The sequence below is a fragment of the Amphibalanus amphitrite genome, unplaced genomic scaffold, assembly GCF_019059575.1.
Source record: "Amphibalanus amphitrite isolate SeventyFive unplaced genomic scaffold, NRLGWU_Aamphi_draft 000174F_arrow, whole genome shotgun sequence".
Taxonomy (NCBI): Eukaryota; Metazoa; Arthropoda; class Thecostraca; order Balanomorpha; family Balanidae; genus Amphibalanus; species Amphibalanus amphitrite.
The window spans coordinates 373,787-385,494 of record NW_024881669.1 but is presented as its reverse complement, the minus strand read 5'-3'; the positions used below and the strand labels follow the sequence as shown (position 1 = coordinate 385,494).

At 49.3% G+C, this 11,708-nt stretch overlaps 1 protein-coding gene across 1 annotated transcript in view; it reads right to left on the bottom strand.

Annotated features, from left to right (window-relative positions):
* Positions 1 to 327: 327 nt before the first annotated feature.
* Positions 328 to 11,708, bottom strand: part of LOC122383818 (innexin shaking-B-like) — a 43,067-nt gene continuing 31,686 nt past the window's right edge. Inside the window, exon 4 of the mRNA XM_043370601.1 lies at positions 328 to 1,063. The gene's annotated coding sequence lies outside the window, so the exon portion shown is untranslated. The remainder of the gene's footprint in view (positions 1,064 to 11,708) is intronic.

Genomic DNA, 11,708 nt, shown 5'->3' with positions numbered 1-11,708 from the left:
CGTTCAAACAGTTCGATTTGCCACGCTGTAAGTCTGGTCGGAATCGATGCAATCATCGCTGCGTCGCGCGGCGTGTATCGACAGTCGTCGGCAGCGTCCGGAGGAGCCCAGCGCCGCCGGAACGGCTCCACGACGCGCCGCCCGAAGGTCAGACGCGCGCCGAGAACTGATCGACGACGAACGAATACCGGGGGACAGCTATCAAAGTAATAATTTACAGTTCACCGTCAATGTGTCAGACGTCGGATGGGTGCAGTATGGAACAGTATGTACAATGACAGATGGACACGAGAACCGTGCGTTCACACGACAGAAAACACAACACAATTGGCATCACGAACGCGATCTTGTCCTTTATTCTTTAAAGTAAAACAAGAAACTCCAAAAGCTTATAGGTATCAATGACACACTACCGCACCGCACAGTTCTGAAACGTCTGACGGTATCATAACACTTCTAGCCGCTACATAATATCTTCATTTACATGCAAATGTAGCAGCGTTCAAACCTCAATTGTATTCATTTAAGCACAAGTGCAGATGTAATGATGGAGATACCCTTACGATGTCTACTTTTCGTGACTAGCGACACTCTTAGTCTTTTCGAGAAGAGAAGCTCATCTAAAAACGCTCCTACAGCTCGGCAATCGGCCACAGTAAGAACAACTCAACACTGCCAACACATGTGCACTGCTCAATTGAAGCATTACGCAATCAATCACCACGCAACGCAGGACAACGCAGACGAAGGCACGAATCGGCTCCTCGGATAGCACAGGCGGCAGAGGCCGCCCGCGCACACGGGAAAGACAAGAGCACGTCTGTCATCGCAACTGAAACCAATTCAAACACACAAAGCGGGCAAAATAAACTGCGACTTCTGGGGGCCGACCGCAGGCGGGTGTGCCGGCCGGGTGCCTGGACGGCCGCTGTGCCGCCGGCGCCGGCGGGTTGGTCGATCATCGACCCTGTTCGGCAGCTGCGCGGGAACCAGTGTGACGCCGAGACGGAGTCGGCCGACGGCGGTGACGGGAACGGCACGTGCACCAGGACCGGGCCGCGTCCTGCCGGCCACACACGGCGGGGCACCGTCAGACACCGCCGACAGCAGGGAGGGGGCAGACGGGGGGGGGGGGGTCGTCGACGGCTCACGGCGCTGCGGCCACAAACCCGCCGAGCCGCAGCCCACGGGCGGCGGACGGCTGCCGGGCGGGCGGGGGCCGTTTGGCCGCCGGTGGTGTATTTACCCGGCGCCGCTAACTGCCGCGGGTCGCCCAGGAGACTCGGGTGAAACATGCGTGCAGGGGAGGGGCGCCGCACCGCCGCCGCCGGTAGAGACCTGCTGCCTATTTGATGAAGGCGTGGGTAGGGTGGAGGCAGCCTTGACCCGCCCGCGTCCTCCGCGGCCCCTGGACACCCGATAATGAGGGACATCAATTATTTGACACATCCGGTCAGGGCGGGTAAATGAGCGCACGTGAGAAAGGAGCGCCATCGTAACGGTCTAATGTGCCCAGCATCACCTACACTCTACAGGCTACAGCATGTAGATACTAGATATGTACGCATGTACAGTCACCAGCACTTGCTACTAATCACCTCGTTTTTGTTCAGTAGTTTAAAGACCGATCAATTCTCAGTCGCGCAAGATACGTCAAACGATCCGTTTGGTCCTCCGATTTTCGAATATCTAACTTGTTTTTGTATATTCGAAGCATTTTGGGATGGGGAGCCAAAAAACCTCTTTTCTGCCCTAAAGTGTGCCCCAAGAAGTCGTAGAACCTAGTCCCGCCTCTGATCCACAGACCACTAGTGCCATCTCTTGTCAGCCGAACAAGCCGCAGAAGTAAATAATGTCACGTGACCTTTGCACACGCTACAATTACTACGCAGCTGTAGTGGGGGAAGCGGGGCGGAGGCGTGGAGAGGGACGCGATCGGTCGGCTGGGGTCAGGTCGCCGAGGTCAGAGGTCATCCGCCGGAGGGTGTTTGAGCGGTTGGGCCGTGTGGGCTGGGGCCTGCGGAGTGGGAGCGCCTGGACCTGTCTGGAAACAAGTTCTACAACGCTGTGGCAGTCGAGAATATTGTGAGGAAAGAGAGAGAGTGAGGGAGATGGAGAGGGAGAGAGAGAGAGGAAGAGAGAGGGGAGAGAGAGAAAGAGAGAGGAGAGAGCTGGAGAGAGAAAGAGAGAGAAAGAGAGAGGGAGAGAGAGAAAGAGAGAAAAAGAGAGGGAAAGAGAGAGAGAGAGAGAGAGAGAGAGAGAGAGAGAGAGAGAGAGAGAGAGAGAGAAAGAAAGAGAGAGAGGGAGAGAGCGAGAGCGAGAGAGGGAGAGCGAGAGAGGGGAGAGCGAGAGAGAGAGAGAGAGCGAGAGACAGAGCGAGAGAAAGAGAGCGAGAGACAGAGAGAGAGAGAGAGAGAGAGAGAGAGAGAGAGAGAGAGAGAGAGAGAGAGAGAGAGAGAGAGAGAGAGAGAGAGAGAGAGAGACAGACAGAGAGAGCGAGAGAGAGACAGAGAGACAGAGAGAGAGAGAGCGAGAGAGAGAGAAAGAGAGAGAGAGAGAAGAGAGAGAGAGAGAGAGAGAGAGAGAGAGAGAGAGAGAGAGAGAGAGAGAGAGAGAGAGAGAGACAGAGACAGAGACAGAGACAGAGACAGAGACAGAGACAGAGACAGAGACAGAGACAGAGACAGAGAGAGAGAGAGAGAGAGAGAGAGAGAGAGAGAGAGAGAGAGAGAGAGAGAGAGAGAGAGAGAGAGAGAGAGAGAGAGAGAGAGAGAGAGAGAGAGAGAAAACTGAAAAGGAAAACCAGAGAGGGTAAAATGAGAAAGAGGGCAATTGGTAAATCAGTGAGAGGGAGCGAGAGAGGAAATATTTAGTTGTGTCAGCTTGTTTCACATGTAAAATGCAAATTTGCTTTCCATCGTTACAGCTTCGGATCGGAAATTAAATCTTAGCATCCTTATGATAAACCCACGTTGACGGGATGCAGTAGCGGCGGAACACCTTCAATTAAGGGGGGGGGGGGCACTGCCGACTTTTGGCCCTATTATTTCCATGCAACGCTCATAGGGCTAATGAAGAAACGCCAAAATCAGAGGGGGCACGGTGTCCCGGTGCTCTCCCCGTTACGCAGCACAGTGAAAACTAGCACAGTGACAATCGTCTGAAATAAAATTGGATTCAGTAAGAACTAAGAACTTCATTGTCCGAAAACCGCTGACAGTTGATAGCTCAATGACACTTAGAGCCGTGCAAAAGGAGGCGTGAAAACACCCTCCTCATTTCGTTCTATTACGAGAGGGCCTTGTCATGGCGTGAGAAAGGTGCTCTCAAAATAAATGACACTGTATGAGTGAATAAATATTCCGCGCCCCCTTGGGCTATTGGCGGACCCTACCACCTGATCGGGTGGTGCAGCCGTTTCGCCCTCCACCTGAGATCTCGGAAAGTTACCGACCGATTTTAAACATTCAAAGAGCGTTCGATAGCCCCGCCAGGGAACTACCATGTTACCGGGTTTCGTTGACCTAGGTGCAACCCATGACGTCACAAGTCAGGTCAAAGGTCGCATTGTTTTCACCGATTTAGTCTAAGGAATGCGTTACAGTCAGTTAACACATCAAATAAAACGCATGCTATCGAAAAAACATCGATGGAGCGTTGGTTGTCTAATACATATGCTGCCTAAAGATGTCATTGATGCCAGGTCAGTTCACAGAGGTCAGGTCACTTAGGGTCACAATATGAACCCAACTATGCTAGGGTCGTGTGATACATGTTTTATGGCCAATTTTACATTTAAAATTCAATGGTGTGAGCTAGACGGCCGTAGACGGTGTGAGTGGAGGTCAGGTCAAGGTCAGGTCAAAGAAGGTCAAATTTCAAAGTTGATATTTTGCATAAAAGGGGTATCTATTCGATGCAACTAATCACAGGAAATCCAATAGGTAGTCTTTGGCTTGCTTTGTGTGTTCTGTGACGGCTAAAAATTGAATTTGAAAATTTTACGTAATAAATTTTGAGTAGCTTTCTTGCCATAACTTTGCTAAAAATGGAGCTATCGAGTTTAAGTTTGGAATATCTAGAGCAGATAGTTCTATAACATATATTTCAGTTTTAATTTTGAAAGTTGTTGGTATTTTCGGGGTGTTATACTTCTATAGTTTTGATGGTCAAAATCAATTTTTGTTTAGAGATAAGAGTTAGCAGTTCGGTAGCGCTGTTTATTTTACATCTTTCTGATCTTGAATATTTTTTGTTATCTTCAAAACTGTAGCGTGAAAGCTCTCCCCGCTAAATCTTTTATTGGGTCGAAAATGACAAAACATGGCATCCCTCTGACGTCATTTGTGACTAACCTTTCATAAGAGCTCTGGAAAATTTGGTCACAAGGTGTAAAAATGATGCCCGGAGGGGTCTTGAAAGTTTGGTGCCGACATTTGCTATACTTTAGGAGATATCGACTTAAAAGGAGAGAGGGGATCGTTTTGCGCCGCCCTCCCCCTCAACGGGGCTTTCAGTTGCTGCTCTCACAGAACAATTGGTTATATTACAACGTAGTGGAATTGCAAGCGGCAATATAAGCTTCCTGCCAGCGCCGGACCAGAGTTTAATAATGTTACATGCAGGCTGAATTTTAACATTTAACTTTTGAATTTTTAAACCGTTGAGCTTTTTAGAAGTTGTATGAACTGTTCAGCTCCTTTTTTGGTCCATCACAGCGGGCTTGTATGTCATTTGTCAACCAAAATCGAATTAAAAACTTTTTATTTGGTCTGGCTACCTTGCCAACTCCTTAACTGGATCGTCTAGTAGCTTTTGATTGGGCACTGTCCACATTGTCTAGCTTTTCGTGTCATAGACACTGTCTATGACACGAGAAGAGGCTACTGACATCGTTTGTCGCGGTTGGATAATACCAATCCACGTCCCAGTGGCTGCTCGATCGCACTTTCCCTGGCCCACCTCTCCCACCAGGCTAGACTTTGCCCGGCACAGCCGTCGCCTCAGTGCCTCGGGCGGTGACCCGTTCAAAGGGGCTCACAATTCGTATGGTGCCGTGGCTCTCAAACCAATACAGAACAGTGAAACGCAAAGGCTCACTTTCCATATAAGGCGAACGGCTGATTCTGGCGCCGGGGCTTCATTCATGCTAAGGCGCCCAATCACAGCGCCGCATTTCAGTTAGTGTCGGGCGCAAAAGCTACTATGCTCCGCCCCTCCATCACGTGACCCTGCCCTCACGTGGCCTCAGTCACGTGGTGTTTCCACTTCTTGGCGCATGGCGGCGCTAGTCTCGCAGGGGCGGTGGTAGCTTGCTCCCCCGCCGTCCGAGGGTGATGGGTAGCAACTGCTGGTGACTGTACGTACATACCTATCTATGTAAGGGGACAAGACTCGCATCAGTTAAAGAAAAAAAATTGCAACGAAACAAATGACAGATGTCCCGCGCCCCGTTGGGCTCTGCCGAGCAACGCGCCCTGTTGGGGGGGGGGGGGGGGCAAATTGCCCCCCCTAAGATCTCGAGAACCACGCAACCTAGCGACAAGCGGCAAACGGTGTTGGATAACCCTACCAGGGAACTACCTTGTGACCCAATTTTATTGACCTAGGTCAAACCCATGACGTCACAGGTCAGGTCAAAGATCGAATTTTCACCGTTTACAGGCATTTCAAGAAATGCGTTGTAAAATCGAGTAAAATGCATTTCATTGAAAATCATCGATGGGGAAATGTTCTTCAAACACATATTTTGCTATTTGAGGTCACTGATACCAGGTCAGGTCACAGAGGTCAGGTCACTGGGGGGTCACAATATGAAAGTGTCGTGTAATACATGTTTTATGGTCCATTTTACATGACAAATGCGATTATGTGGGTCAGGCAGCCTTCGGGGCCAGCTTCGGGGCCAGCTTGCCCTAGGTGGTCTAGAATCGCTAAAAATTGAGTTCAAAATTTGACGTCATCCTTTTTGAACAGTTTTTTCGCTATAGCTTGGCCAAAAAACGAGATAGCGATCTGAAATTTGGTATGTATCAGGGGGGCGACACGGCTATTCGCGCAATGTATTAATTTATGGGCCGCGCGGGGCCTCGCGATGACGCGGCTGGAGGCAAGTGCTCAGCGCGCTAGGATACTTCTGGCGGGGCGGGGCGCTGAACGGTGTGCAATGAATGGGTTATGGTCGGGCAGACAGAGATGAGGTATTGAATTTGAATTGACATCAGCAATCGGGTGGGGAAGGAGAACGTTTCTAATCGAGCTTGGGATGGGCAAAGCCGAAAATATCGCAATCGGCTCATAGCTCAGACAGGGCCGGGTGCCGTACCATGTGTTGTATATTTAGGCTGGCAGACAGAGATGAGTTATTGGATTTAAATTCACCTTACCATCGGTTTCTGGTGGGGTTTGAAGACGTTTTTAGTCAAGCTCGGAGTGGGGCAACCCACTGGCGGATCCAGGGGAAGGCATTTGGGGCAAATGTCTTCCCCCACATTGGCAGCGCCCGAAATCGCTTTTCGAGAATCAGAGAAAACTTCACAACTTTTCTGAGGAAATGTTGGTTAATCACACTGCACAGCAGTGCGCAAGGAATCGAAATCCGAGTTTTTTAAATTAATTCCGAGAAACCTTTTTGGGGTAAGCCCCCGCAGTGTCCAAGACCGCTTCCTGGATCCGCCAGTTGTGAATAAGTCACGGTCGATACCGAGCTTCGGCGGGACCAGGCGCTGTATACGTTGTTCTTTCAATGAAGAGGTGGACAGACACCTAGCCCCACATCCTACTGCTATGCCCGTGCTTCTGTGGGTGAAGCACTAATGCATCACGGAATCCCACAGGACCTGCGAGTCGACGAGGTGGCCGCTTTGGCCGCCGGGTACTGCAGCTCCCTGCCTGGGACCGATGGCAAAACAACAGCTCCGGCGGTGCCCCTATGGGCCGTAGTAATTAGTGAATTCCTGTAATGTAGAGATCATATCCTCAATAGTCTCCATTACCATTCTATATTCCTAAACAGTATGACAGAACAATTATGCTTGCCTACGTTCAGGCATTACCTCTGATGGTCATACGCCCAGTACAACATGTGTTGTCTGTCAAACAACAATCGACGACGGGATCCCTTCTCATCATCTCTTAAGCCATCGGTTGTCAATTCTCCCACCCCGTTTCCCTAAAAATAGACGGTCAGATTCGGCCTGGGTCCTTACGACCCCTCTAGATTCGCCAGAGACGGGATCAGATCGCCGTTATTGCACCCGTCGGCAGGGGCGGCGGATTCGGGGGGGCAGGGGGGGCAGCTGCCCCCCCTGGCAAACTCGTGGGGGGGCAAAAGTATCTTTTTGCCCCCCCCCCCCCCATAATTTGTGACAAAGCTTAGGCAAGAAACCATATACCTGATTATTCTGTTCGATCATCTGAAGATGTAACCAGATGCCTATATATATACTTTATCATACGCTGCCTTTCTTAAACGGCAAGGGTTCGCGTTCAACTGAAGTTTTCCTCTCTTCAACCTAGTTTTGGAGGCATTATAAGCGTCAACGTGACGCAGTGGCAACCCAGGCCAATTCAGTGACCGCTTACAGGGGCGACGGATACGGGGTGGCAGAGGAGGCACCGTCCCCTAAAAAACTTTTGGAGGAGGGGCAAACGTACATTCTTGCCCCTCCATAATTTGTGCCTTAAACATGAGGAAAATTTTCATAACCTGATATTGCAGCTATGCGCTCCTACGGTTTGTTCAACGGTGCCTTTTGAATATGTGTAAATGCTAACCATTTCCGCTTTATATCATTTTTTGTCTTTTCAGATTCGATTTAGAGATATTTGAAGTGTGCGAGAGACGCAATTCATACCTTCAGTGGTCGTTTGCCGCTAATTTGTACCTACATAAATGCCAAATCGCAAGCGAGCGGAGAGGGAAGGGCTAGCCATTCGCTTACGGGTACTTAGTTAGGACTGATGAGCGCTCATAATAAGCCACTCCCCTGATTTTTTTTTTGTCCAGCGCAAGAGTTTCCAGCGCATAAAATGGTAAACGTCGAGGTCGTACACATTGACCACATTGACCAATGCACAGTATGACACCCAAAGGCCAGTCATCAGAGATCTGCTTTGGGCATTCGGAGGCTTGTGTGGGGCGAGTGTAAAAACTGGATGTTCACAGTTCAGTATCCGCTTTATTTCAGTTTTCACTATTAAAAAAGTAAAAATTAATGTTGGAAACTTTTGAGGGTAAGGGCACTGATCATTAGTGGGCCCCCTCTGTCTAAAGGCTGGCTATAGAATGAAGAGCATCAAACACGAACAGTAGCGGCGGAACACCTTCAATTAAGGGGGGGGGGGGGGCACTGCCGAATTTTGGACCCATTCTTTCCATACAACTCCCATAGGGCTAACGTTAAAATGCCAAAATCAAAGGGGATCACGGAGCCCCGGTGCCCTCCCCGTTCCGCCGCCTATGAACACGAAAGCAAAATCTAAGGCATTTTGGAAAAATGAGTATGCCCCGCAGCGTCCGATAAAGTTACCACCTTCCAGTGGGTCAAGCCAACGGGGCCCAAGTCTTTAATGGCACTTAACGATAGCACTAACCTTGTCTCACTTTTCTTGAAGTCTGTTCCGAATGGTTTCGGCCACAGACTGGCTGCACTGAGGTCGTTTGGCATGTGCAACTGTAATTAAAGCCACCTGAGGCGCCCTGACACCAGGCTGAAGCTGGGTAGGAAATGCTTCGTCTTTGCAGATATCACTGGCCGCTGATTCTCGAGTGCCTAAAACGGTAGATGTCGTGGCAAAATTTGGTGTGATAATTTGGACCTTACCGCAGTCAGCGCACCCTAAAGCCCTAATAAAGAAACGCCCCACCCAGAGCTTCTGGATTCTCGTTCCAGTCCACCGTTCCTTCACCCCAGCCCGCCGCCGCACTCCCTCGCCTCAGCCCTCCGTTCCCAACTTGACGAGCGTTTGGGCCTTAGTTAAGCCTTGCTGTAGGCTTACTGTATAAACCCATCGAGACAGCCTGTCTCGGTGAGCTTAGTTGGCGAACTACTGCCTTGGGGAGAGTTTCTGGCGGATCGCTGTCCCAATAGGTTTAGATGCGACCGACTGTCTCTGAATGTTTAAGCGGTCTCCTCCCGCTGTGAGCTAGTTTCAGTTGATGTCTGTCTCAGAAATACTTTTTAAAGGAAGGCTAAATGGAAATCGAACGTAAAATGAACAGAGGAAATGGTAACGAGTTACCTCATTGAAGAATAGCGCTCGCCTACTTCAAAAGGTTTGGCACCGTTCTTCAACATCTGATATGCGATCGGGTTATGGCACAATTTTCCCATTGGAGCTTTTTTCTAATACAGCAATACGAAAAGCGTTACTTCGTCCACTGGCGGATCCATGGGGAGCGGGCATTTAAAGCAAATGTTTACTCCCTCTCCCCCTGGCCCCTGCATTGCCCGAAATAGACAAAACGTATCTTATGTTTCCTAATAATAACACTTTTATCGGATTTTTTTTTTGCTTTATACTGTTTAGCAGTAAGGATCGAAATCCTAGGAGTTTTTTGGAGTTTGGACACTTTTTTTGGGGGGGGGGGGTATGTCCCCTACAGCGTCGAAAACGCCTTTCTGGATCCGCCTATGACATCATCTCGACTGGGATCTTGCCCCCCCACGCCAAAATCGAATCCGCCGCCACTGCCCGTCGGCCGTCTTAGTGTCTTTAATACTATATGACAGCTTCGACAACGGACGTCGGACGGGGTGATCGTTCCACGAATGTACGCACCATCCAGGCCTAGGATGCATCGAGGTTTAAAAGATTGCAGTCTGTAGATCAATCAACATAACAATGGTGGTATGCAACCACATTAAAATATCTCCCCGGCTCCCGCAACGTTCCAACGCCCCTCCGTTATGCATTCGCCTTGTGTGTCCGCCGAGCCGGCTTGCCTCCAATGACGTCATCGGCCGGCCGGCGGCGTTCAAGGTCAAACGGCTGGTGTCCTTACCTGGTATATAGGGCCTTGGTATGTATATAGAAGAGCGCATCATTTATCACATATATTCCGGTTTTTTCGAAATTCGGATTTTTTTTTAGTTTTTCTAAAAAATCATTTTTTTTTTACTTTTTGGGGGTCAAAAACCCAAAATTTTAAAAATCCGAGGTAGCACTTTTGTAGCGCCGTTTTTTGTCTACTAGACCATATAAAGAACTTTGAAATTGCTTGGTAACTGTAGATTTGGTGAGCGTTTCAAGATTGCATGTTTTTTGCTCATTTTTGCTCGAACATGACCTCAGTTTGACCTCAATAACTCCAGACCTAAGGTGACCTAAGACTTGAAATTTGGTGTGAAGGTGTCAAATTGATGCCCGGGAAGGTACTGAAAATTTGGCGGCGCTGCGCGCCGCCGTTTTCTTGCTATTCAGGAAAAACCACAGGGGGGGGGCCAAATTGCCCCCCCCCCCAACGGGGCGAAGGTTAAGGACGACACAACAAGGTATATATAGTAAAAGTTTTAACAGCACGACAAAATGCAAATAACTGTGCTAATACCTAACAATACGTTAGCCGCTGCATTGAACAAACTTAGTTCGCCAGTGACATTTCGGTAAGCATTTTCCAGGTTTACGCGGGAGTTTTTTAAATTGAGGCCTTCGAGATGACGCGACTGAGTTAACCTGTGCCTAAGAAGAATGTTTGCCGTTCGAAACCTTCTTATCCTAACTATTTTTGAGAATCAAGCGAAGGACGAATAACAACCCCTTTGTTTTTATGGGGGGGGGGGGGGGTCAATTTTGTATCTTGCTTATGCTCGTAATTTTCCATGTCACAAAGATGCAATCAAATCAGAAAAAGAACAGAATTAAAATGAGCCATGGCCGCAAATAATGTAGCCAGGAGCCTGTCACTAATAGGGTTAAAGGTAGTGTGCCACCTTTGAAAGATTTCCCATTTTATTTTTCCTAGGATAAGAAGCTTCTGTTTTTACCTAATATCGCAAAAAAATCAAAAATGGGCCTGGAATAGTGCCTTTTTCGCTTAAAAGTTTATCGGTTTTTCGATATGTATAACAACTGTAGTGGGCTGACCTGCAAACAGGCGTCGGCAACAATCGCGAATGCGGCGCACATGTGACAATAAGCAAAGGTCATTATAGAGTTACGACGTACGGGAATGAGTTATCAGCTGTCTAATCGTAGACAACACAATGTCGACCTTAAACTGTAAGCCTGTATTGGTATTGTTTCTTTTATTTGGCTGTCGAACATTGTTTATGGTTTGAAATATGATTTTATGTAAAATAATTGATATGAAAAAGCCGTCTCTTAAGTTATGACCCCATTTCACCACACGCAAGTGGCAGAAATGACAATGATCAGCTGACGCATTTTTCTTGGCCGAAGTCAGAGCGCGCGGCCCGACGCACCACCCACCGCACCACAAAGTATGAGCAGAAGCCGCGCCCAAAGCCAGGGCCCCGGTAACGTGAGGTAGCCGAGTCGGGGCAGCGTGCGCTGACCCAAGCCGGGGCCGCAGCTTTGGGCGCGGTCTACCGCATCCCCGCGGGCAGTCCCGGGCTATCACATGACACCGGGAGGACGCGCGGCCCCGGCTTGGGTCAGCGCACGCTGCCCCGACTCGGCTACCTCACGTTACCGGGGCCCTGGCTTTGGACGCGGTCTACCGCACCACCTAACAGGCGTGTTCG